The sequence below is a fragment of the Mirounga leonina genome, unplaced genomic scaffold (genome assembly GCF_011800145.1).
Source record: "Mirounga leonina isolate KUSES-001 unplaced genomic scaffold, KU_Mleo_1.0 Mir_173, whole genome shotgun sequence".
Classification (NCBI taxonomy): domain Eukaryota; kingdom Metazoa; phylum Chordata; class Mammalia; order Carnivora; family Phocidae; genus Mirounga; species Mirounga leonina.
This window is the reverse complement of record NW_023270447.1, coordinates 69,779,126-69,804,975: the sequence shown is the minus strand read 5'-3', so window position 1 is coordinate 69,804,975 and position 25,850 is coordinate 69,779,126. Positions and strand designations below refer to the sequence as shown.

The 25,850-nt window shown below is 40.3% G+C and overlaps 1 protein-coding gene across 2 annotated transcripts in view; it reads left to right on the top strand.

Annotated features, from left to right (window-relative positions):
• Positions 1-25,850, top strand: part of ZBTB8A (zinc finger and BTB domain containing 8A) — a 58,327-nt gene that overhangs the window by 766 nt on the left and 31,711 nt on the right. Inside the window, exon 2 of one of the 2 annotated variants that reach the window (XM_035019201.1) lies at positions 10,755-10,858. The exons of the other annotated variant lie outside the window; for it this stretch is intronic. The gene's annotated coding sequence lies outside the window, so the exon portion shown is untranslated. The remainder of the gene's footprint in view (positions 1-10,754; positions 10,859-25,850) is intronic. 2 annotated transcript variants of the gene reach the window in all.

Here is a 25,850-nt window from a genome sequence, read left to right as displayed (position 1 = left end):
CCTGGCGGCGGCGGCGGCGGCGGGAGGGCGGCGCGGGGACGGTGCCCGGCGTGTGTGGAGCCGTCGGGCGCCGCGGACTGCCGGAGGGTCGGCGGCCGGCCGGGCTCGGGCTGCGCGGCGAGTGACGGGCGGCCAGCCCAGTGGGGCGGCGGGGGGCGGGCGGGCCGGGGTCCCGGCGCTGCTCCCCGGCGCCCCGGGCGCTTCCTCGGGAAGGTGGCTTCCTGGGCAGTAGTCCGACTTTCCCCTCCATCCTCCATCCTTTGGTTTTATATCGTGATGCAACAGATCCGGGCTTAGAACCGAAGGCAGACTTGCTACACCTACCACATATTGAGCCATCATTTTTGGTTTATGACGGAACCGCACAAACGCACCTTCTATCCGTGTAGACTGCCTCTTTTGTAAGTTAGTTAGCGGTTTGGCCCCTTCCCCTTCCAATGCGCTTATTTCGCATTGATTGTGCCAGTAGCCAGACTCCACATCTTTCCAAGACGTGTTAGGTTTTCTTTCCTTCTCTCTCTCCTTTTTTTTTTTTTTTAAAGAGAGATATAATTGATATAAAACATTGTGTTCGTTTTCGTTTAAGATGTCTTTGGAAGCAGTAGATTCCCACCTAGTGGGCTTTTAACTACGCACGTCGGTATTCTCTTCTCAATAAACGTTTCTGTTTGCGGAAGTTTATTTAGTAAATGGAGTGCCTTCACCTGTATGAATTATTTCACTTAATTTCACATAAAACAGCCACCCAGTCAGGTCGATGGTTAGTCTACTTTCCAGATGAGGAAATGCATTAAGTGCAGAGTGTAAGCGTTAAACCAGAAGGTGAACGATGGCAGTCTTCCAACGCCCTTGCCTCCTGTTCTTGTTCTTCATTCCCTCCTAAAGGCACCTCCAGAGTCTTCTGCAAAGAAAGTCGGTCACTTTGCTTCCCTGCTCTAAAAACCTTCACTGATCTTTATCGGAAAAAAAGTCTGAAATCCTCAACAGGAGAGCTAAGGCTCAAACTTCCTCTCTAGTCCCACCTTCCCCAAGCCTCAAGTGTGGGTGGGTTTGTAGGACCCCTGGAGCAAGAGCTCTTGGCTGATAACCAGGGATCAGAGATTTTTATTCCTGGGAACCTCCCAGGCCACACCACTGGTAGATTCGAAGTGAGAATCTAACCTGCCACCCTTGGCCAAATGGGCACGTGTGGGTTAGACTACAAGATGTCAGCAGGAAGCATCTGGAGTACCAGGGCTCCTTCCAGACCATGTAAATTTCTGACCCGGTGATACTTGATTCATCCTCTATAATTTAAGTCTTATTTTCTATTTGAAACTGGGTTTCTGTTAAATAGGCTTAACCCTTTCAGTGACATAATTACATGTTTATAATATTTAAAGGATTTGATGTAAGTTTTTTTGATCCCCTCGAGGGAAGTTTTTGTCACTTCTTTGCTCAAAAATGGTCAGTGCCTCCCCATTTTCAGTGGTTCCCATCTTACTCATTTTAAAAGACAAGGCCTTATAAAAGCTGGTCCTATGATGTCCTACCTGCTGCATGGTCTGCCCTCCTTGATGCTCCTCCAGGCCTCCTAGCCTGCTCTACCTTAGAGCCTTTACCGTTCCATCTTCCTGGAACACTCTTCCCCTAGATACCACATGACTATCTCACTTCCTTTGGACTTTACTTAAATGCCAACTTCTCAATGAGACTTGTCTCAGCTATGGTTTCAATTCTCTCAAACGTTTTTATACTTAATTCTAAATCTTTCCAGGGTTCAAAGATGTTCATCCAAAAAGGAATACAATTACCATGCTAGTTAGCTCTAGTTCTTTATGACTCAGGGATTTTTGCTAAGGAAGCTAACGAGATGGTTTTGGTGACCCTGATGGGACATACTAAATTCTAGTTTAATGACTATATATCTTAAAAGAGATGGCATTGGAGCCCACAGTCTTTTTTTAAATTTATTTTTTATTTTTAGAGAGGGTAGGGAGGGGCAGAGGGAGAGAGAAAAAGAATCCCAAGCAGGCTCCACGCCTGGCATGGAGCCTACCAGGCTCGATCTCACAACTCTGAGATCATGACCTGAGCTGAAATCAAGAGTCGAGACGCTTAACCTGCTGAGCCACCCAGGCGCCCCAACTTAAACCTTTCTTAATGACTTGAGTACTGTTGTGAACGCAGGTTATGTTAATGTCCTGTGGATGTAAATATTACCATGTTGTAAATGAACCCAACTTACAGGACAATTCCTGTTTTTTTGTAGAAGGCCCTGTTTCTGCTCCTTCCTACCGCTCTGCTGCTTGTCCTAGTTCAGCGCCTCACCATTTCTTGCTCTGACAATTACATTAAGCTTGAAATTGGTCTCTCTGGCCCTGCCTTTCCCACCCGTTTCTCTCCCTCCATGCTGTTTCAAGTTTTTGTCTGGGTATGCAGATTGGATCATCGTAACAATAATACCTAATATTTATTGAGCCCTAGTTGCATGCCAGGCATTGTGCACACGCTATGGTCAGAAGAAGAGTGCAAGACTCAGGGGTGCCAGTTTGGGGTCAGTCAGCCAGAATTCCAGTCTCTGTTCACTTGCTCCTGTTCAATTTTGGAAAATTTTTGAAAAATTTCCCTATGGGTCAGTTTCTTCATATGGTGTGGATCGCAGCAGCTCTTCCTTCGTGAGGCTGTTGTGAGGACCACAATGAGATGAGTATACAGTGTTGAGCATAGCACCAAGTGAACATTCAAATATTAGCTATTTTCATTGAGATATAACTCATGTGTCATAAAATTCACCCTTTTAAAGTAAATTCAGAGGGCGCCTGGGTGGCTCAGTCAGTTCAATGTCTGACTCTTGGTTTCGGGGTCATGATTTCAGGGTCATGGGATTGAGCCCTGCTTGGGGCTCTGTACTCAGCGTGGAGTCTGCTTGAGATTCTCTCCTTCTCCCTCCTCCTCTGCCTCTACCCCCCCTCCCCAGAGTCTTGCACACTTGCTTGCTCTCTCAAATAAATTAATAAATAAAATCTTAAAATAAAGTGTAGGGACGCCGGGGTGGCTCAGTTGGTTCTGGGATCGAGTCCCTCGTCGGGCTCCTTGCTCGGCGGGGAGCCTGCTTCTCCCTCTGCCCGCTGCTCCCCCTGACTGTGCGCGCTCTCTTTCTCTGACAAATAAATAAATAAAATCTTTAAAAAAAAAGATTCTTCCATGTCTTTAAAAAAAATAATAAAGTGTACAATTCACTGTTTTTTTAGTGTATTCGTAGAGTTGCACGACCATCACCACCCTCTAATTCGAGAACATTTTCACCATAGTATAAAGAAACCTCGTACCCATTAGCAGTCATTCCCCGTTCCCCATTCTCCCTACACCCATGACAACCACCAACCTACTCTGTCTCTATCATCTGCCCATGCTGGACATTTCATTTAAATACTATCATAAAATCTATGGTCTTCTGTAACTAGCTCCTTTCACATAGCTGGAGGTTTTTAATGTTCACCCATGTTCTAGCAAGTATCAGTCCTTCGTTCCTGCTCATGGCTGAATAATGTTCAGTTGTATGGATGTGTCACATTTTGCTTACTATTCACCAGCTGATAGACATTTGAGTTGTTTCTATGTTTGGGCTATTGTGAATAATGCCTCTGTGAACATCTGTGTACAAGTTTTTTTGGAGACGTGTTTGCATTGATCTTGTGTATATATCTAGGAGTGGAATCACTGGATTATATAACTGTTTTTTAATAGCTTTATTGAAATACAATTCGTATACCATACAATTCACCTATTTAAAGTGTAAAATTCAGGGCGCCTGGGTGGCTCAGTTGGTTAAGCGACTGCCTTCGGCCCAGGTCATGATCCTGGAGTCCCAGGATCGAGTCCCGCATCGGGCTCCCTGCTCGGCAGGGAGTCTGCTTCTCCCTCTGACCCTCCTGCCTCTCATGCTCTCTGTCTCTCATTCTCTGTCTCTCAAATAAATAAATAAAATCTTTAAAAAAAAAAAATAAATAAAGTGTAAAATTCAGTGGTTTTTAGTCTATTCGTAGATACGTACAACTGTCACCACAGTCAGTTTTAGAGCATTTTCATCACCTCAAAAGGAAACACTTTAGCTATCAGGCCTCTCATCTCAGCCCCCTCCCTACAGCCCCTCCTCCCAGCCCCAGGCAACCAAGTATCTACTCTCTATTTCTATAGATCTTCCTATTCTGGACTTTCATATGAATTGAGTCATATAGTATGTGGTATTTTGTGATTGGCTTCTTTCACTTAGTGGAATGTTTTCAGAGTTCATCCATGTTGTAGCATATGTACCAGTACTTTAGTCCTTTTCAAGGCTGAATAACATCCTATCATATGGATATTCCATTTTCCCGCTGATGGACATTTGGGTTGTTTCCATCTTTTAGCTATTACGAATAATGCTGCTACAAATGTTTGTATACAGATTTCTGTGGGGACGTATATTTTCATTTCTCTTGGATATATATACCTAGGCGTGGAATTGCAGGGTCCCCTGGTAACTATGTTTAATCATTTGCGGAACTGCCAGACTGTTTTCCAAAATGGTTGCATCATTTCACATTCCCACCAGCAGTGTATGAAGGTTCTGATTTGTCCAGATCCTGGCCAACACTTGTGTGTTTGTGTGTGTGTGTGTGTTTATCCTAGCGATCCTAATGAATGTGAAGTGGTATCTTACTGTGATTTTGATTTGCATTTCCCTAATGACCAATGATGTTAAACGTCTCTTTATGTGCTTATTGCTATTTGTCTTAATTTATTTCTTATTGCTATTAATCTTATTTATCTTAGCTATTATCTTATTTAATCCTCTTAACAGACTTCCTTAGAGCCTCTTAACAGTCAATATCCTCATTTTACAAAGAAGAAACTGATGCGCAGAATTAAGTAACTTGACTAAGTCACACAGTCACCAGTAGATCTATAATGATGTCACTTTTCTTAAAATCCTGCAAAAGTGCCCCAAACCCGCTTAGTGGAGGGGCTTCGGGATCTGGTGCCTACATACTTTTTTCTCCTTTTATCTTCCACTATCCCTCCACAGGCCCCATGTCTCTAGCCACAGCAAAATTTTTATCATCCCCGAAGAAGGCATGCTGTTTGAAACCTACTTGTGCCTTTGCCTTGGTGCTGTATCTAGAATGCCCTCTGTCCTCTGTTTCCTGAATGAACTTTTACTCATGCTTCAAGATCCATTCAACTGTTACTGCCTTTGGGAACTTCTGGACACTTCTAGACACAGTCATTTGCTTCCTTGGTTTCAGAGTTCCCTTATGCTAGGAGTACTTTCTTCATTGTAGTGTAACTTGGTTTAAAAGCTTCTTTCTTCCTCTCCCATCTCTCTCTTTCTCTGACTCTCTCGCCTTACAGACACTGAGGTGTTCCAGAGCACTGACTTTTCCCAGAGCCAGAGAGAGCCTGGCACAGAGTTGGTGCTCGATAATTATGTATTAAATGAACACATTTCTCCTTTTTTTGAATGTCTGCCCTTCTCATAAAAATAGAATAAAAGATTTTTGCTTTAAAAGATAGGAAAACGCGGGGTGCCTGGGTGGCTCAGATGGTTAAGCGTCTGCCTTCAGCTCAGGTCATGATCCCAGGGTCCTGGGATCGAACCCCACATTGGGCTCCTGGCTCAGCGAGGAGCTTGCTTCTCCCTCTCCCTCTGCCTCTCTCCCTGCTCATACTTTCTCTCTCTCTCTCTGTATCTCTGTGTCTCAAATGAATAAATAAAATCTTTAAAAAAAAAAAAAGATAGGAAAACGCAACATATGTAGCTATATGGCATTCAGAACAGTGTAAAAGTAATCATTGAATCAAAGGTTGAAGTTGCTCTCTTTCCATTGTTTTTTTCTTTTCTTTTCTTTTCTTTTTTAAGATTTTATTTATTTATTTGACAGAGAGAGAGACAGCCAGAGAGGGAACACAGGCAGGGGGAGTGGGAGAGGGAGAAGCAGGCTTCCCACAGAGCAAGGAGCCGGATGTGGGACTCGATCCCAGGACCCTGGGATCATGACCTGAGCCGAAGGCAGACGCTTAACGACTGAGCCACCCAGGCGCCCCCCCATTGTTTTTCTAACCCTTCAGAAAGCCTCCATTGCTGTTGAGTGCTTGGCTCTCAGCATCTGAGCCATCGAGGGTACGCCAAACACCTTTGTATCCACTTCAGTTCCCTCGGTCTCACTGGTTCTGTTGGATAAGGTGCAATATAAGGTTCTTACGGTTTCAGAATATTTGGGGGAAGCTTTATTTCAAAATCTACAATGTATTTTCCGTCCTCAGAAGATACCCGCAAACCAAACAAGGCCATAATTTTATCTAAGACCTTCTTAAGATGTACATTAGAATAGTATCCTAAGCCTAAACACTAAAATTTTGACTTTTTTTTTTTTTAAGATTTTATTTATTTATTTGACAGAAACACAGCGAGAGAGGGAACACAAGTAGGGGGAGTGGGAGAGGGAGAAGCAGGCTTCCCGCTGAGCAGAGAGCCCGCCACGGGGCTCAATCCCAGGACCCTGGGATCATGACCCGAGCCGAAGGCAGACGCTTAACGACTGAGCCACCCAGGTGCCCCTAAAATTTTAACTTTCAGATTGCAAATCTTATGGAGAATACAGATCCTATTCTCATGAAATCTCCTCTGTGATAACATTATATTTTTTAAAAAGATTTATTTATTTATTTGAGAGAGAGAGAGCTCATGCACGAATAGGAGGGGGAGGGGGGAGAGGGAGAGAGAGAGAGAGAGCGAATCCCAAGCAGACTCCCTGCTGAGCACAGAGCCCAACATGGGGATCCATCTCAGGACCCTGAGATCATGACCTGAGCTGAAACCAAGAGTCAGAAGCTTAACCAACTGAGCCACCCAGGCTCCCCTGTGATAATATTGAAAAACATCTGAGTAACAGAACAGCCTATGTGTCTGTTGAGGGATGGATATGGGTAAAGAAGATGTGAAAGAGATGTAGATATTTATAGCAGTGAAGAAGAAAGAAATCCTGTCATTTGCAACAACATAGACGGACCCTAGGGCATGCTAAGTCAAATAAGCCAGATAGAGAAAGACAGATAGATAATGCAGGTTATCACTTATATGTGGAATCTCAAAAACCAAGTGAAACTCATAGAAACCAACTAGAAAAGTGGTTGTGAGGGGCTGGAGGGTGGAGGAAATAGGGAGAGGTTGGTAAAAGGGCATGAACTTTTAGCTATAAAGTGAATGAAGTCTGAGGATCTAATGTATAACATGGTGACTATAGTTGATAACACTGTACTGTATACTTGAAATTTTCTAAGAGAGTAGAACTTAAATGTTCTTACAAAAACAAACAAACAAACAACAAAAAACCACACCAAACCCAAAAACCAACGATAAATATGTGAGTGAGGTGACAGATGTATTAATTAGAGGGAGGGACTCGTTTCATAGTATATATGTATGTCAGATCATCATGATGTACATCTTACTGTTTTGTCAATTATATCTTAATGAAGCTGAAAAAAAAAATCTGAATAGCAAACACCCTGGTTCCTAGAGCATAATTAATGAGGTAGTGTTTGAAATGGGAATATGGCAACAATTGTTTCTACAGAAAAACTCTTCCTTAGGGTGAGGTCTACAGTAGCTAGTTAGAGTAACCTTAACTAGTTGGCCAGCTAGAATGGAGCTTTGCAATCTTCACGTACACTGTGGTTTTGAAAAGATCACTCTCTCTCAGCACACGAATATGATGGACCCGGTCACATTTTCTTCTGCGTCCACCTTTGTATAAGTTAGCATTTTACAGCCTACAAGAATATGTGTGGTAGTAAAATTATAAAATGTTTGCGTTTTCTACTCAGTTAAAGAAGTGTTTTAAAGTGGTCTGTGTAATTAATAATAGTGATTACCATAATAATAACTAACATCTATCAAGAGCTTGTTATAAGCCAGGCAGTGTTGTAAGCACTTTACTTAAATGATTTTCTCCTTTACCCTGTCTTGTAGTTCTAGAAGGTATTTCTGTTACTCCATTTTACAGATGGAGAAACTGAGGCTCTAGGTTAACTTCCCGTGTTACCTAGTTAGCGTGTGGCAGAGCCAGAATTTGCACCTGGACAGTGTGATTCCAGAGCCTGTACCCCCCCCCACACACACTGACCAGTCCTGTTGCTCACAGACAGACTACTCACCCATCTGCTTAAATTTTGAGGCAGCTGGTGTATTGATATGTCATCTGGGCCTGCTTGCAGGAAGAAGACACCACTCTAGTGTTTTCATTCGTTTACTAAAGGGAATTGAGTGCTTACAAAATCACTGGAAAGGCCAGGAGGAATGGGCTCCAGGCTGGGCCTGCAGAAATCATTCCCAGAACCAGACTGCCAAACAGGGCCCCCAGGGGAGGGGATCAGGAGGCCACCACTGGTAGGGCTGTGTTCCAGATGACATCGCTAGTGCAGTTCAAGGGTCAAGAAATTGCTTCCCCGAAAGTGCCCCTCAACACCCACCAACTGGGGATGGTTGTCTCCACCACACTTGTCTCTGAACAGCCATGAAGCTCTGGACCCTGAAAGGCTGCTACAGGAAAATCCAGTGTTTCCATAAATGTACTGGCCAGCATTAATGCCTAAGCAGCAGAAAGATGGTCCCCGCCTCCTTTCGGTCTCTCAAATCTCACAGAAGAACATCTGATGGATGGACCCTATTTCACATGGGGAAACTTAACCGTAAAGGAGTCTGGGAAATGTATTTTTAAATTCTCCAAAAGAAATTTAGAAAGGATGCTGAAGGTTAATACACCAACTACCATCTGCTAGGGTAGGGGTGCCTGGCTGGCTCAGTCAGTACAGCGAGCATGTGACTCTTGATCTCAGGGTGGCGAGTTCAAGCCCCGGGTTGGGTGCGGAGCCTACTTAAAAAATTTTTGTTTTTTAAAAATATCTGCTAGGGTAGAAGGCGGTGGTTATCCCTAAAAATGACATGTCAACAGTATGTAAAAACTACTTGGGGCACAGACTATGTTCAGAAATCAGTGTTCTAAAAAAGCCACAGAAAGTTTGCCTGCCACTATGCGGACCCCAGTACTAGTTAGTGTGCTGCTAAGTACCATTGTTGAAGTAGTAAGGCTAAAGCTCTCACAGTAAGTACCCTTTCCTGAGTGCCCTCCTAGCTCACTGGGGCTAGGTGATAGATGAGCTTTTAGTGTCACAAGGAGTTGTTCTCAAAAATTATTAATTTTGGGGATGCCTGGGTGGCTCAGTCGGTTAAGCGTCTGCCTTCGGCTCAGGTCATGATCCCAGGGTCCTGGGATCGAGTCCCACATCGGGCTCCCTGCTCAGCGGGGAGCCTGCTTCTCCCTCTCCCTCTGCTGCTCCCCCTGCTTGTGTTTTCTCTCTGAGACAAATAAAAATTTCAAAAATTATTAATTTTATTCCCCCAATTACAGTTTTCTGCTCAAAAATTTTGTAAGCCTCTAGGCAGCAATGTTTTGAATAGTTTAAGTTGCCAGAATCCAGACCTCCTCACGAGTGGGTAGTTGATCCAATCATTTTACTAGTTTTTAAACTATATTTGAACAGCTCTCCTTTCTCTGGTGGTGTTTTCAGGATACTCATTTAAAAATTATTTGTTTGTTTTCTTCTTTCTCCTTGCCTGTATTTTCTAAATTTTCTGTAAGTATATAATACTTTTATAATCAGAAAAAAAAATACATATTATCTTAAAAAGTGATTCCATTACGTTAGCCAAGAAATTTTTGGTGAGACTTCTTAGCTTAATTGATTGGTTTAAAAGGCATCAAATTCATTTCCCACCGCCTGTGGACATAAAGCCTCACACTCTTTTTGATTAATAAAACTTCATGGTCAATGAAGAAAATAGTCAAACGGATTTTTTTTTTTTTTGGCAATTAAAAAGTTTTGGAATAGAGTAAAAACTGAAAAATTGTTAATGAGTTGTTACAGCTGGTATTACGAATTGTGGCACACTCTGGTACAACCTGGCAAATTGAATAAGTTATAAAAGATCTGGGCGAGGGGCGCCTGGGTGGCTCAGTTGGTTAAGCGACTGCCTTCGGCTCAGGTCATGATCCTGGAGTCCCTGGATCGAGTCCCGTATCGGGCTCCCTGCTCAGCGGGGAGTCTGCTTCTCCCTCTGACCCTCTTCCCTCTCATGCTCTCTCTCATTCTCTCTCTCAAATAAATAAATAAAATTCTTTAAAAAAAAAAAGATCTGGGTGACTACAGTAGGGCTTTCTGAACATATGTGGAAGGATTTTTCCCCCCCTCTTCCTGCAACCATGCAGTTTTTAAGAAATACTGAATTTTTCAAGTTGAATCTTGCAAGTTCTTCTGTTTGGTTTTCTTGCAAATCATAATAATGTGACTTGCGAGAAAAGGGTGATAAGACGTGTTGCTTTTGTGGTACCTCATCTGCTGGTTTGCCTTTGAACAGCTGTTGTCTTAAGTTTATTTTATCGTCAAAGTTAAAAAGTATGTCTGCTTACAATTTGCCGTAATCCATTTTAATACCAGAAATCACTTCTTGCAGATTTCCATATTAAGGTTTCAGTTAAAAATAAGCAAATCTATTTATTTCTGTTAATTCATCATCTGTGCCGATTATCTATTTTTGCCTGCTAAAAAGTGATACCTGATTAGTGCTGCCGTGTGGTTTATTTAAATAAGTAGCTATTAAGTACCTTAGCAGATGTTTCTGTCTCTCATTACAAAAGTACATTATAAATAGCTATTTGCTCTCTCTACAGGACAATCCTTCATATACAGAGTGTGTTTGACTTGGAATCTTCCCTTTTTTACTCCACTCAATTGACTTAGCAGGGTTTCAAGAGCAGCGTTCGTAAATTTTCAGGTATGAGCCATTTTAATTCTTGATATTATATATAACTTAAATATATAGATAGAAAGTAGAGTTTTGCAGTTAAAGATTTTACATATCAGAGTATGGATTTATTGCTTGAACAGTTACTGTATAAAACATTCAGCATTCTGATTTTCTTGGCCAGGTCTCCCTGTTCACTTATTGCTAAATTTTTAATTCATTGCCTCTCTTGTGTATGTATCTCTTCCATTCTACCTTAATCAAAGATTCATATGACATAAGAGCTAGAGATGATCTAGACCAGTCCCCTCAATTTGCAGAGAAGGAAATGAAGCCTAGAAAAGTAAAGGTAAAGTCCGTGGACATAGAGCTAATGGAATGGTAGAGCTAGTGTCAGATCTCCCAGCACGTTCCCTGACAGTTGTGTAGGAGGATAGCTCAGCAATTACGTCCTGCAGCTTAGGAGTCACTGTCTTGGTTAATACCCTTTTCTGTCCAATGGGGAGAATAGTACCACCTACCCGATAGGTTGTGGTGTGTGAAGATTAAAGAAGACAATATATATTGCTACTATTATTATTGTTCCTGGCCCTTTTTCTCATTGGGTTGATCCCTTCACTGCTTCTTGAAACTCCCCAGCTTGGCTAATGGTCACCATGCTCTCCTGATTCTCCCTCTGAGTCTCTATAGCACTGGCTTCTCTTCCCCATCTTGCTCCACAGTCGAGGGAAGTCCTCTAGGCTCTCATCTCAGCCCGTGCTTCTGGTGAGCCCCTCCATCTCTCTTGGCAGATATCTTCCACTTCTCTGTCTTCAGGTCTGACTTACCCTCTGAACTTCAGATCAGCATTTCCAGTGGCCCTGTGGCCGTTGCTACCTGATTTCCCACTCACCTCACACATGATGTACTTAAAACCAAAGCCATTCCTTTCCCCCAAACCAGTTTCTCCTCCTGACTTCCTAATTTCTGTTAGTGATACCACCAAACACCTAAGCTTTACAAATCGTCGTGTTCTCTTTTTTCTTTTTCTTTTTTTTAAAGATTTTATTTATTTGACAGAGAGAGCACAAGCAGAGGGAGAGAGAGGGAGAAGCGGGCTCCCTGCTGAGCAAGGAGCCCGATGTGGGACTCGATCCCAGGACCCTGGGATCATGATCTGGGCCGAAGGCAGCCGCTTAACTGACTGAGCCACCTAGGCGCCCCCATCGTATTCTCTTTATAGCTCTCTAGCCTTCCACAGCCGATGACAAATTGTGGTACCCTGTAGTACAATCTGGCAAATTAAATAAGTTACAAAATATCTGAGTGACTGCAGTGAGGCTTTCTGAACATATGTAGTAGGGTTTTTCAATCAGCCATCAAGACCCATGGATTTATTTCCCATTCAGGTGTTTTGCATCTTTTCCTTCCTTCCCATTCCTGCCATCCTCGTGGCGTTCAGGCCATTAACCAGACCGACAGTTGCAAATAGAGTCGCTGTTCATTTGCCTGGAAATGGCTGGGTTCCTTTTCTCTCTTTCTCTCCCCCAAGAAATACAGTCTCTTGACTTTGCATAATGGAATGTTAACTTGTTGCTTGTTCATTTAGCACATGAATCTTGACTTAAGTAAAGACACAGAATATCATTATTCTGGCAGCTTCCAAAATATTTTAATTACAACCTAGATCTGGCTAACTGGGAGACTCATTAATATTGTACCCACTTGTTTGACAAACTTTAAAAATTTTTATTTTTGAATATATTTTTATTATTTGGAACTCAAAATATTTAAAAGTATACCATGCGAAGTCCCCATCCCATTCTTGTTTCCTGTCTCCCGGAGCCCATCTCACTTCCAGCTCGAAGCCACTGTTCTGTTTCTTGTTAATCTGGTTCAGAGTTCCTGCTTATTTTTTTTCCCTATGGATATATCTATATATGCACTCTATTCCTTGCTTTTATAAAAACTTAACTATGTATCATAGCTATCTTTCCCTATAACTATCCCCTCTTCATGGACATTTTTCTGATCCTTCACTATCACAAACAGTTCTTTAGTGAATAACCATGTACGTGTATCATTCTGATCATGTACAAGTGAAGCTGTAGGATAAACTCCCAGAAGTGAAATCGCTTGGTCAGAAAATATATGCATTTGTAATTTTGAGAGCTGTTGCCAATTTGACCTCTGTGGGGTCATACTAATTTATATGTCTACCAGGAATGATTGAGGGTACCTGTTTTCCCACATTCTTTTTAAGATTTTATTTATTTATTTATTTATTTTAGAGAAAGAGAGAGAGAGCGCACATGGGTGGGGGGAGGGGCAGAAGGGGAGGGAGAATCCTAAGCAGATTCCCCACTGAGTGCGAAGTCCCATGCGGGGCTCGATCTCACAACCCATGAGATTGTGACCTGAGTGGAAATCACGAGTCAGATGCTCAACCAACTGAGCCACCCAGGCGCCCCTGTTTTCCCACGTTCTTATCAATATTATCACATTTTTGGATTTTTCCTACCTTGAGAGGGGAAAAATGATACATCAATTGTGGTTTTAATGTGCGTTTATACTTTTATGACCAAGGTTAAACATACTTTTCATATGATAAGGGACATTTGTGTTTCTTTTCCTGGGAACTGTCCCTTGTCTCATATTGTCTTAGGGTTATTGTTATGTGACTTGCCAATTTCTTGGAAGCTCGGTGGAGTGACCCTTTTCTCTGATAGATTTTTTGCCACGTTGTCATATGTCTTTTGCCTTTGCTTGTGGTATGTTTTGGCCATGCAGGATTATGTTTCATCTTTCTGTAATCAAATGTATCAGCCTTTTATTTTATGGCTTCTGCATTTTGAGCCCCAGGCCTTTCCCACTCTGAGTTTATAGAGTCTCCCATATTTTCTCTTAGAACTTCTATGGCTTTATATTCACACTTCAACCTTTGATCCATATGGAATTTATCCTGGTATGAGAATAGGAAGTGTAAATCCAGCTTAATTTTTTTTTTCTGGAAAGCTAAAATTGCCTCAGTGCCCCTTGTTAAACTGCTCATTTTTTTCACCACAGGTTCATCATATATTAAATTCCCATCAATACTGGAGCATATGTCTGGATTTTCAAATATACTCCATGGCCTTTTTCTTTATCACCAGCATCACGGTTTTAATTACTGAGGAAGTATAATTCAATAGATGTTGGTGCTAATTCCTTCTCTTCTTTTTCATAATTCAACTAGCCATTCTTGTTTATTTATTTTTCCATAAAACTTTAGCAGCAACTTGTATTGATCTTAAAATAACCTGCTGGTGTTTTTATTATGGTCATGTTATTATAACATATTTTAGGAAGAACTGACACCCAATATGTTGAATTTTCTAATTCAAAAGTCTTGGCTTTCCATAGTCTCCTCTTATGTCACTTAGTTTTCTTCATATGAGTCTTATATGCTTCTTGTTAAATTTATTCCCAGGTATTTTATAATTTTGGTGCTATTGTAAATGGGAGGCTTTTATTCCATTATATCTCTTACCTACTGTGGGGTTTTTTTTGTATATATGAAAGTTACTGATTTCTAATACTCATTCTATAACCTCTTTCCCCCACTTCTTGTTTGTGGTCATTTTGCAGTCAAATCTCTTGCATTTTCCAGGTGTACAATCATATTAGCTGCAAATGATGATAATTTTACCTCCTACTTTCCAGCGGTCCTTTTACTAGTTTCTTTCTCAAATTAATTGCCTTGGCTAATGCCTCTAGAACAGTGTTAAGTAATTGTGGTATTAGTGGTCACCCTTGTTCTGTTGTTGACTTTACTGGAATGTTCTATTCAGATGCTAGGTTTTAGACTGAAATAGACATATTTTATCACCAACAAGCTTTTTTTTTTTTTTTTTTTAAGATTTTATTTATTTATTCATGAGAGACAGAGAGAGAGAGGCAGAGGGAGAAGCAGGCTCCCAAGGAGCAGAGAGCCCGATGCGGGACTCGATCCCAGGACCCTGGGATCATGACCTGAGCTGAAGGCAGACGCCTAACCATCTGAGCCACCCGGGTGCCCCACCAACAAGCTTTTATTGAGAGCAAGTTATAGACCAGACTCTGTATCATAAAATAGAGATTAAAAAAAGAAAATGAGTATGACTCTACCTGGCTTTAAAGAGTTTACAGGAAAAGACAGATACACAAATTAGTGTTATAGATGTCGCAGTAAAGTTATGTAGAGTATAGTGGAGGAATGAGAAAGGCTGATAGCTCATCAGCTTGAGCCCCATGTCAAGATCAAATTCCAAAGAACAAGATACTAAAGCCTATTATTAGTTCGCATTGGAGTGCTTTCATTAAATTCATTATAGGATGTCCTTGACTTTGGAGGCAACATATAGGGAAAGTCATGTAAAGAACCTTTGTTAGTTCAGTAAGGACACTGGTGAGGATATTGAATCGAGTGCCTCCGACATTCCAAACATTAAACTAAGGCCAGGCTTACACATAGACGTAGTCTATACTCATATGGATATTGCAGTGTCACAGGGAAACATATGTTAAAATAGACAGATGCAGGGCGCCTGGGTGGCTCAGTTGGTTAAGCGACTGCCTTCAGCTCAGGTCATGATCCTGGAGTCCCTGGATCGAGTCCCGCATCGGGCTCTCTGCTCAGTGGGGAGTCTGCTTCTCCCTCTGACCCTCCCCCCTCTCATGTGCTCTCTCTCTCAAATAAATAAATAAAATCTTTAAAAAAAAAAATAGACAGATGCAGTCCAGCAATTGCCACAAAGTACACGTATATAGTACAGTATGTAGGAAATCGAAGCTAACATTAGCCCAGGGAAGTCAAGGAAAGTTTCTCAAGGGAGGCGCTGTTTGAGCTGACTCTGAAGGAGAAGCAAGAGCTTCTCAGATTGAGAAGGATGGTTTTACTATAGCACAGGAACAACATGGACAAAAGGTTGGCGGCATGAAGGGTACCATGTGCCCGGGAATTGGCATCGTACCTAAGGACGGGAGGCGAGGTAGGTGGTAGAAGATGAGCATGCAGAGATTGGCAGAAGCAGGGTCCCAGAGAGTATTAAATCTGGTCATATAAATAGGGACTTTATCCAGTAGGCAGGAAGGAGCTATTAAAGAATTTTAAGCAGCAGAATCCAGAAAGATAACATACTTCAGGGTGGATTGAAGGGAGAAAGATAAAAGGCCAGGAGACCAATTAGGAAGTTTATTGTATTTGTTCAAATATTCTCTCTGATGACATTTAGCATCCTCATATAAGGATTCATGTAACAAATTCCTCCTAGAAGTTAGTGCCAGCAAAATGCTCATTTTTACTGGGGAAATGATGTGAGCACTATATAAATCATTCGTTCCCCTGTTTTTTGTTTTTGCCTTGGATTCCAGGACAAATGGTGTTAAATGTAAATGTACAGAAATCATCTCACCTCCATTTTAAATTTCTAATTTCTATTTTTAAAAACATTGCATATGTATTTTATTTAAAACTACTTGAAATCGGGACGCCTGGGTGGCCCAGTCGGTTAAGCGTCTGCCTTCGGCTCAGGTCATGATCCCAGGGTCCTGGGATCGAGTTCCGCAACAGGCTCCTTGCTTAGCAGGGAACCTGCTTCTCCCTCTGCCTGCCGCTTCCCCTGCTTGTGTGCTCTCTCTCTCTCTCTTTCTCTGATAAATAAATGAAAATCTAAAAAAAAACAACAAAAAAACCACTACTTGAAATCACTTTTAAAAAGATAGATAATCACCTTGGAAAAGGTGGATGAATATAAAGAAAAAATAGAAATTCCTGAAATCATGCAGTCCCACCTCACCCCAAGTGCATTCATCCTAAATCAGTGACATTCCGCCTCTGCTACAACAGAAATACAGGACTCATTACTTTGCAAGGGGGCAAATTCTGTTGTTGAACTCCTGAACCCGGTACTTCTCAATTTGTTTTACCAAGGCCCGTGGTAAGAAATGTATTTTACATCATGACCCAGTACACACATATTTGTGATTCTGCATGTTAATCTATCTGAAACAAAAAAATTCATGAAAGAATTCTTACTACTTGCAGTAAGCTCTAATATTTTAAATTCCATTTGTGTTTTTTAAATCCTAGTTGGCACCCACTAAATTGATTTCAAAACCTAGTAATGGATTGAGACAAGCAGAATGGTAACTACTGACTTAATACTTAGCAAAGCTCAGTTTGCTTGCATGTAGATATGAAGGCACTAGATCAGGACACCTGAGCTCAAAAAACCCCATTAAGTTCTCATTTCTTTTTTTTTTTTTTAAAGATTTTATTTATTTATTTGACAGAAAAAGACACAGCGAGAGAGGGAACACAAACGGGGAGTGGGAGAGGGAGAAGCAGACTCCCTGCCAAGCAGGGAGCCTGATGCGGGACTCGATCCAGGGACTCCAGGATCATGACCTGAGCCGAAGGCAGTCGCTTAACCAACTGAGCCACCCAGGCGCCCTAAGTTCTCATTTCTAAAAAGCTGTTCTTTAGATTGAGCTAAAATCTGGCTCCTGAAGTCCCATCCATTTGTCCGCTTTGCTTTTCAGGACCACCCTGAACGTTCATTCAATAAATACTGATTGAGCACCATGTGCCAGACATTCTGCTCTGTGGTAGGGATGCAGAGGTGAACAAAACAGAGTCCTTGCCCTTTGGGGGCTTACAAGCTAGCGATTGGTCCAGAGGATTTGTCTATTGGAGCGACTGAAAGAAGAATTCTGCTTCTTCTACCTAACTGCCCTTCAGTTTTGGAAGACAACTCTCATGTCTCCTTTGAATCCTCTCCCCCAGTTTCTAGACCATGCCTCATAGGACATAGGACATAGTTTCTCTGACACTAGCCAGTGAGCTATAGTGAGCTGCATGCAGATGGGCTTGTCAAGTTAACCTCTGATGATGTGACACTGAAAGCAAGGACTTGTATAAAGTGGGAGGAAAGGAGATCTTCCAACCTTTCTAGACCAGGGTAAAGATTTCAGATTCCTTTCCAAGTGGTGGTTTTGAGTAGAGGAATGCTATGCTCTGACTTAGGTTTGAGTAGATCCCTCTGGAAAAAGCAGAGACCATCCAGGAAGCTGATACAGTAGTCTCTGTTCTCAGGTGTTCTTTTATGATCCTCAGTAGGGTTTTGCCATTTTTGTCATAAACTTCCTGCATGCTTCTTATTAAAATATTTCGTTTCAACTATTTTTGTGAAAGGGGTCTTCCACTGTATCTGCTAACTGCCTATTTATTTTTGTGTATTAATTTTATAAGTGGCTATCTTACCAGATTCTTCTGTTTCTAGGAGTTTTTATTTAATTGAGTTTATTAAGGTATAATTTACATTCAATAAAACGCACCCATTTGAAGTGTACAATTCAATGGGTTTTGACATATATTCGTGTGTAACAGTCACCATACGTGAGATATAGAACATTTCCATCACCCAAAATTTCCCTCCTGTCTTTTTTTTTTCCCCCCTTTATGCCTTTTTGTAGCTAAACCCCCCTGTCTCACTCACAGTCCCAGGCAACTATTAATCTCCTAATTCTGTCACTCTGGATTAGTTTCCCCTGTTCTAGAATTTCTTTTAACGGGGATCTCCCAGTATGTACTCTTTTGTGTCGGGCTTCTTTTGTTGAGGCTGACACTTTTGAGATTCATTCAGGTCATTGTGTGTATCCGAGGTTTGTTCCTTTCTATCACTCAGTACTATTCCATGGTACGGATGTACCACAATGTAGCTATTCACCAACTGATGGACGTTTTCTTTCCAGTGGGGCTAGTATGAATGAAGCAGCTATGAAAATTCGTGTGCAGGTCTCTTAGTGGACGTATGTGTTCATTTCTCTTGGGTAAATACTTAGGAATGAAATCGTTGGCTCAAAAGCAGGTATAACTTTATTAGAACTGCTGAACAGTTTTCCAGAGTGACTGATTGTCTCATTTCGTATTCCCGCCGGCAGTGGTGAGATCTGGTTTCTCCACATTCTTGACTACACTTGATACTGTCCATCTTTTTAGTTTTAGCCAGTATAGTATGTGTGTAATGACTTTTTTTTTAAGATTTTATTCATTTATTTATTTGACAGAGAGAGGGAGAGGAGAGAGGAACAAGCAGACTCCACGCTGAGTGCAGAGCCCAAGGTGGGGCTCAATCCCACGACCCTGAGGTCATGACCTGAGCTGAAATCAAGGGTCAGAGGCTTAACCGACTGAGCTACCCAGGCGCCCCTGTATATAATGACATTTAATTGTGGCTTTAATTTTCATCTCCTGTATGAAGTGTATGAAGAATGATGTTAGGGACACCTGGGTGACTCAATTGGTTAAACATGGGACTCTTGATTTGGGCTCAGGTCATGGTCTCAGGGTCATGCGATCGAGCCCCTGATGAGGGTCTGCACTGGGCATGGAGCCTGCTTAAGATTCTCTCTCTGCCTCTCCTCTCCGTGCATGTGCCCACGCAAGCTCTCTCTCTCTCTCTCAAAAAAAAAAAAAAAAAAAGGAATGATGTCAAACATCTTTTCATGTGCTAATTTGTGTATCTTCTTTTGGGAAATATCTGTTCAGATCATTTGCCAATGTCATATAGTTTGTCCTATTATTGAGTTGTTTGATGTCTTTATATATTCTGGATACAAGTCTTTTGTCAGATATATGTATTGCAAATACTATATTCTAATTCATGGCTTGGCTTCTCATTTCCTTAATAGTATTGTTCAAAGTACAGAATTTGTCAAATTTTTTTTATGGCCCATGCTTTTTGTGTGCTAAGAAATCTTTGTCTAGGGCGCCTGGGTGGCTCAGTCGGTTAAGCGTCTGCCTTCGGCTCAGGTCATGATCCTGGGGTCCTGGGACTGAGACCCACATCGGGCTCCTTGCTCAGCGAGGAGCCTGCTTGTCCCTCTCCCTCTGCCTGCTGCTCTCCCTGCTTGTGCTCTCTCTCTCTGTCAGATAAATAAAATCTTAAAAAAAAAAAAGAAATCTTTGTCTAGGGGTGCCTGGCTGGCTTGGTTGGAAGAGTGTGTCTCTCTTGATCTTGGGGTCGTGGGTTCAAGCCCCACGTTGGGTGTAAAGATTACTAAAATAAATAAACTTTAAAAAAAAAGAGGGGTTCCTGTGTGGTGCAGTCTGTTAAGCTTCAGACTCCTGGTTCGGCTCAGGATGTGATCTCAAGGTCGTGAGATTGAGCCCCACCTCCGGCTCTGCGCTGAGTGTGGAATCTGCTTGGGACTGTCTCTTCCTCTCTCTCTGCCCCCCACCCCCCGCCCGCTCTCTCTCAAATAAATAAATAAATCTTTAAAAAAAAAATGACGGATGCCTGGGTAGTTCAGTTGGTTAAGCAGCCAACTCTTGATTTCGGCTCAGGTCATGATCTCAGGGCCGTAAGATTGAGCCCCATGTTAGGCTCTGCACTGAATGTGGATCCTGCTTGAGATTCTCTCTCCCACTGCCCCTCCCCCTACTCACGCATTCTTACTCTCAAAAAAAAAGAAAAGAAATCTTTGCCTACCCCAAAGTCCTGAAGATTTTCTCCTATATTTTCTTCTAGAAATTTAACTTTTACGTTTAGTTTTGTGATCCATTTTGAGTTTAAAATTTGTCTGTGGTGTAAAGTAAGGGTCAAGGTTCATTTTTTTTTCCTGTAATGGATACCCAGTTCTGGCACTGTTTATTTGAAAATATTAGTATTTCTACATTGAGTTATTATGGCACCTTTTTAAAAAATTTGATAAAATTGATAATATATTCGTGTGTATATTTCTGGGCTCTCTTCTATTCCATTGATCTATGTGTGTATCCTAATGTTAATACTACACCGTCAGGGAGCCTGGGTGGCTCAGTCAGTTGAGGATCCTACTCTTGATTTCACCTCAGGTCATGATCTCAAGGTTGTAGGATCAAGCCCAAGTAGGGCTCTGTGCTTAGCATGGAGTCTGCTTGTCCCTCTCCCTCTGCTCCTTCCCCGCCCCATCTCTAAAATAAATAAATAATCTTAAAAAAAATACTACACTGTCTTGGTCACCGTAGTTATATTAAATCTTAAAACCTTGTAAGGCAAGTCCCTTTTATTCTTCACAACATTGTTTTGGCTATTCTAGGTCCATTGCATATCCTATAAATTTTAGAATCAGCTTGGTAATTTCTACAAAAAGAAGCTTTTTGGATTTTGATTGAGATTACATGGATTCCATAGGTTAATTTGAATAGAATTGACATATTAACTGTTTTGGTCTTCTGATTCGTGTATATGGCCTGTCTCTCCATTTATTTAGATCTTTGACATTTCTCAGCCATTTTGTAGTTTTCAGTATACAGAGTTTGCATATATTTTATTAACTTGATCCTTAAGTGTTTCATGTTTTTTAATGTTTTAATGAATGCATTTTTTAAAATTTCATTTTCTAATTGTTCATTCTTAACTTATACAAGTAGAATTAATTTTTATATGTTGACCTTATGTCCTGTGACCTTGTTAAATTCAGTTATTAGTTCTAGAAGAGTCTCTGTAGATCTCGGGATTTTCTATGTACATGATTTCTCTTGGGATTTACTTATTTGTACAATGAGTAAACAATGACAAACTTTTTTTCTTCCTTTTCACTCTTTTACTTCTTTTTCACTTCTTATTACATTGACCAAGATCCAGGTCAATGTTAAATAGAAGTGGTGAGAGCACAGATCTTTGCCCTGTTCCCTATCTTAGAGGGGAAAGCATTCAATCTTTTGCTTTTTGTAGATACTCTTTACCAGGCTGGGGAAGTTCCCTTCTGTTCCTATTTTGCTAGAGTTTTTATCATGAATGCGTGTTTTTTTTTTTATGAATGCATGTTTAATTTTTCAAATGCTTTTTCTGCATCTATTGATTTGTTGATCTATTTATTTATTCATTTGAGAGAGAGGGAGAGAGAGAGCACGCGTGCACATGGGCAGGGAAGAAGCAGAGGGAGAGGGAGAAGCAGACCCCCCAGTGAGCAGGGAACCCGTCGTGGGGCTCCATCCCAGGACCCTGAGATCAATGACCTGAGCTAAAGGCAGCCACTTAACCGACTGACCCACCCAGGCACCCCTCTGCATCTATTGATAATCATTTTTTTTTCTTATTTATTCTGTTAACACTGTGAATTGCGTGGATTGATTTTCAACTGTTAAACTATCTTGAATTCCTGGAGTAAAACTTAGTTGTTGTTGTCTTTTTATATATTTGATTTGCTAATATAATGTTATGCATTTTTTGTGTCTGTGTTTACAAAGGATATTATTCTGTAGTTTTCTTTTCTTAGAGTGTCTTTGGTTTAGGTACCAGTATACCAGCCTCATAAAAAGAGTTGGGAAGTTTTCCTCCTTTCTTATTTCCTGAGTGTTTGTATGGGATGTGTATTATGTCTTCCTTAAACGGCTAATAGAATTTAACATTGAAGCCATTTGGGCGGAGTCTTTTTTGTGGGCAGATTTTAAAATTACATTTTTAATTTCTTTAATATTATATGTTCAGTTTCTTTAATTGATACATGGCTGTTCAGACTTTTTATTTTTTCTTGTATCAGTTTTGACCATTTATATCTCTTAAGAAATGTGTTCATTTTAGGGTCGCTATGTGGCTCAGTCAGTTAAGTGTCCAACTTTTGATTTTGACTCAGGGCATGATCTCAGGGTTGTGAGATTGAGTTCTATGTTGGGCTCTGTGCTGGGTGTGGAACCTGCTTAAGATTCTCTCTCTCTCCCTCAGTCCTCCCCTCCCTCTCTCAAAAAAAAAAAAAGTTCATTTCATCTAAATTGTTGAACTATTGACAAAGAGTTTTTCATAATATTTTGGGTTTTTTAAATGTCTGTAGGATCTGTAATGATGTTTCCCTCTTTTGTTCCTGATATTGGTAATTTTGCATTTTTTATTTATTTTTTGTTAATTGGTCAAGCTAGAGGTTGATAAATTTCATTGATATTCATATCAGTTTTATTACTATTGATCAATTTATTGATATTGATATAGAGAACTAGCTTTTGGTTTCATTGATTTTCTTTCATTTGCTCAGTTTCTATTTCATTTATTTCTGATCTTGTCTTTAATTATTTTCTTCCTTTTCCTTATGTTGGGTATAATTTGATCTCCTTTTTCTAGCTTCTTATGTAGAAACTTAACTCACTGAGTCTTAGAACTTTTCTCTTTTTTAATATAAGCATTGAAGCTATACATTTTCCCCTAAACATTGCTTTAACTGAAAATAACAAATTTTTTTTTTAAAGATTTTATTTATTTATTTGAGAGAGAAAGAATGAGAGGGAGGAGGGTCAGAGGGAGAAGCAGACTCCCTGCCGAGCAGGGAGCCCGATGTGGGACTCGATCCCAGGACTCCAGGATTATGACCTGAGCCGAAGGCAGTCGCTTAACCAACTGAGCCACCCAGGCGCCCCTGAAAATAACAAATTTTGATATATTGTTTCATGCACTTCAAAACACTTTCTAATATTGCTAGTGATTTATTTTATACATAGGTTATTTAGAAGTTTAATCTTCAATTTCCAAATTTTGGGGGATTTTCATTGGCTATTGATGTCTAATTTAATTCCATATGGTCAGAGAATGTACTTTATATGATTGCAATCCTTTAAATATATTAAAAGTTGTTTTATGGCCAAGCCTATAGTCTGTCTTGGTAAATGTTTGAAATGCACTTAAAAAGAATATATATTTTGCTGCTGTTGTGTAGAGTGTTCTATAAATATCAATTTGGTCAAATTGGTTGATAGTGTTGGCCAAGTGTTTTATACACTTATCAATTTTTCCATCTATTCCTTCTATCAGTTACTGAGGAGTTTTGAAATATACAACAATAAATACGAATTTCAGTATTTCTCTTCACTTCTGCCAGTTTTTGCTTTCTGTATTTTGAACCTCTGTTATTAGGTACATAGATACTTTTGGCTATATTTTCTCAGTGAATTAATATTTTTATAATTATAAAATCTTTTTAGCTCTAGTATTGTCTTGAGCCTACTTTGTCTGATATTAATATAACCATCCATCTCTCTTACAGTTAGTGTTTTCATGGTATCCTTTTTACATTTATTTACTCTTAACATCTGTTATCTTTATATTTAAAGTGAATTTCTTGTAGAGCATATATTTGGTTATTTTTCATCCAGTCTGATAATCTTTTTAAGTGGAATTCTGAATATTTGCGTTTAATGTAATTATCAATGTAGTTGGATTTAAATGTACCATCTTCCTGTTTGTTCTTTATTTATATCATCTGATTTTGTTTCTTTCCTGCTCTTTTCTGCCTTTTCCTTATCCTGCCTGGATAAAGACTATTGAAAAATTTTTGTATTCTCCACTTTATCTCCATTTTATCTCCACTGTTGGCTTATTAGCTTAAACTCTTTGTTTTACGTTTAATGGTTGCTCTAGGGGTTACAACACTCATTTCCCTCATCAAAGTATGCATTTATCACTCATCACATATCACACCACTTCATATATACCAGGGGTTGGCAAACTACAGGTCAAGTCCAGATCCCTACCTGCTTTCATAAGTAAAACCACAGCCATTCATTTATGTGTTGTTTATGGTATATTTTGTGCTACAGTGGCAGAGTTGAGTTGTTGCAACGGAGACCATTGGCCTGTAACACCTAAAATATTTACTCTCTTGCCTTTTACAGCAAAAGTTTGCAAACCTCTGATGTATAATGTATTTCTATTTCTCATCTTTTCTTCCAATACTTTTTCTGCTTCCGTCTTTTCCAGAACCTCAATTACAAACATATTAGACCATTTAATATTGTTCCACATGTCACTAAGGCTCTGTTCATTTTTTATCATTCTTTTTTTTTAACATCAAATAATCCATCGCTATGTCTTCACATTCATGGATTATTCTTCTGCAGTTCATAACCTGCTATTATTAAGCCTATCTAGTGAATTTTTAATTTCAGATATGGTATTTTTTGTTTCTAGGAATTTTACCTGATTGTTTTTAATATCTTCTATTTCTCTATATTCTTCATGTTTTTCTTTAAATTTTGAATATATGTGTAATAACTTTTTACATCTTTGCTAAGTCTAGCATTCATTTCTGAATCTATTGACTAATTTTTCTTCTGATTCTAGCATGACTTTTTTTTTCACATGTCTAGTACTTTTTGATGGGATGATGGACAAAGTAAACATGTGTTTTTGAGTGTCTGAATTTCGTGTCTTTAAAGACTTTGAATTTTTGGTTTACTTGTTAGTTAAGTTGCTAAGGGATCAGCTTAATGATTTAAGGCCTGTTTTTGAGTTTAGGGGACAGTTCTAGAATGATCTTTACTGTTGAGTTAGGTTAGTCCTTCTACTAAGGTGTTACTGTTCTGGGTTCTCTCTTTAATGCCCTGGGTGTTCAGTGAAGAATTCTTACTCTGGCTGGTCAAAACTTAATTGTCTCTTAACTCTCCATGAGCTCTGGGAATTTTTCTGCTTAGACTTCTTCTCTTTACTCAGACTCTTGAAGTTTCACACTACACGTATGGATTAGTGTTTAGCGCAGACTTAGAATATTTCTATACAGATTTATTGACCCCATTGCCTGTGTGGTTGTCTGCTCTGGTACTTGACCCTACAACACCCAGGTATCTCAGCCCCCATCCCCGACCTCTGCATTTTTTTTTTTTTTAAATAGGCTCCACACCCAACATGGGGCTTGAACTCACAACCCTGAGATTAAGAGTCCCATTCTCCATGGACTGGCCAGCCCAACACCCCTGTTCAGTCCCTTTTGATTTCCCCTTCCTGTATCACAGTCCAGAAAGCCAAAGTGATTGGCTTACCTCGTTTGATTCTCAGAGATCATAGTCTCACTTTTCCTGTTTTTATTGTCTAAAAACATTTTTTCATGTGTTTTTTTTCAGTTTTCTAATTGTTTATAGCAGAATGCCAAGTCTAGTACCAGTTATTCCAACATGGCAAAAGCCCAAGAATTTTACTTTAGAAAATAGTTTTCTAATTTTACTTTTGCACTTTTGTTTAAAATAGTCTTCATGCCCAGCATGAGCCCAATGTGGGGC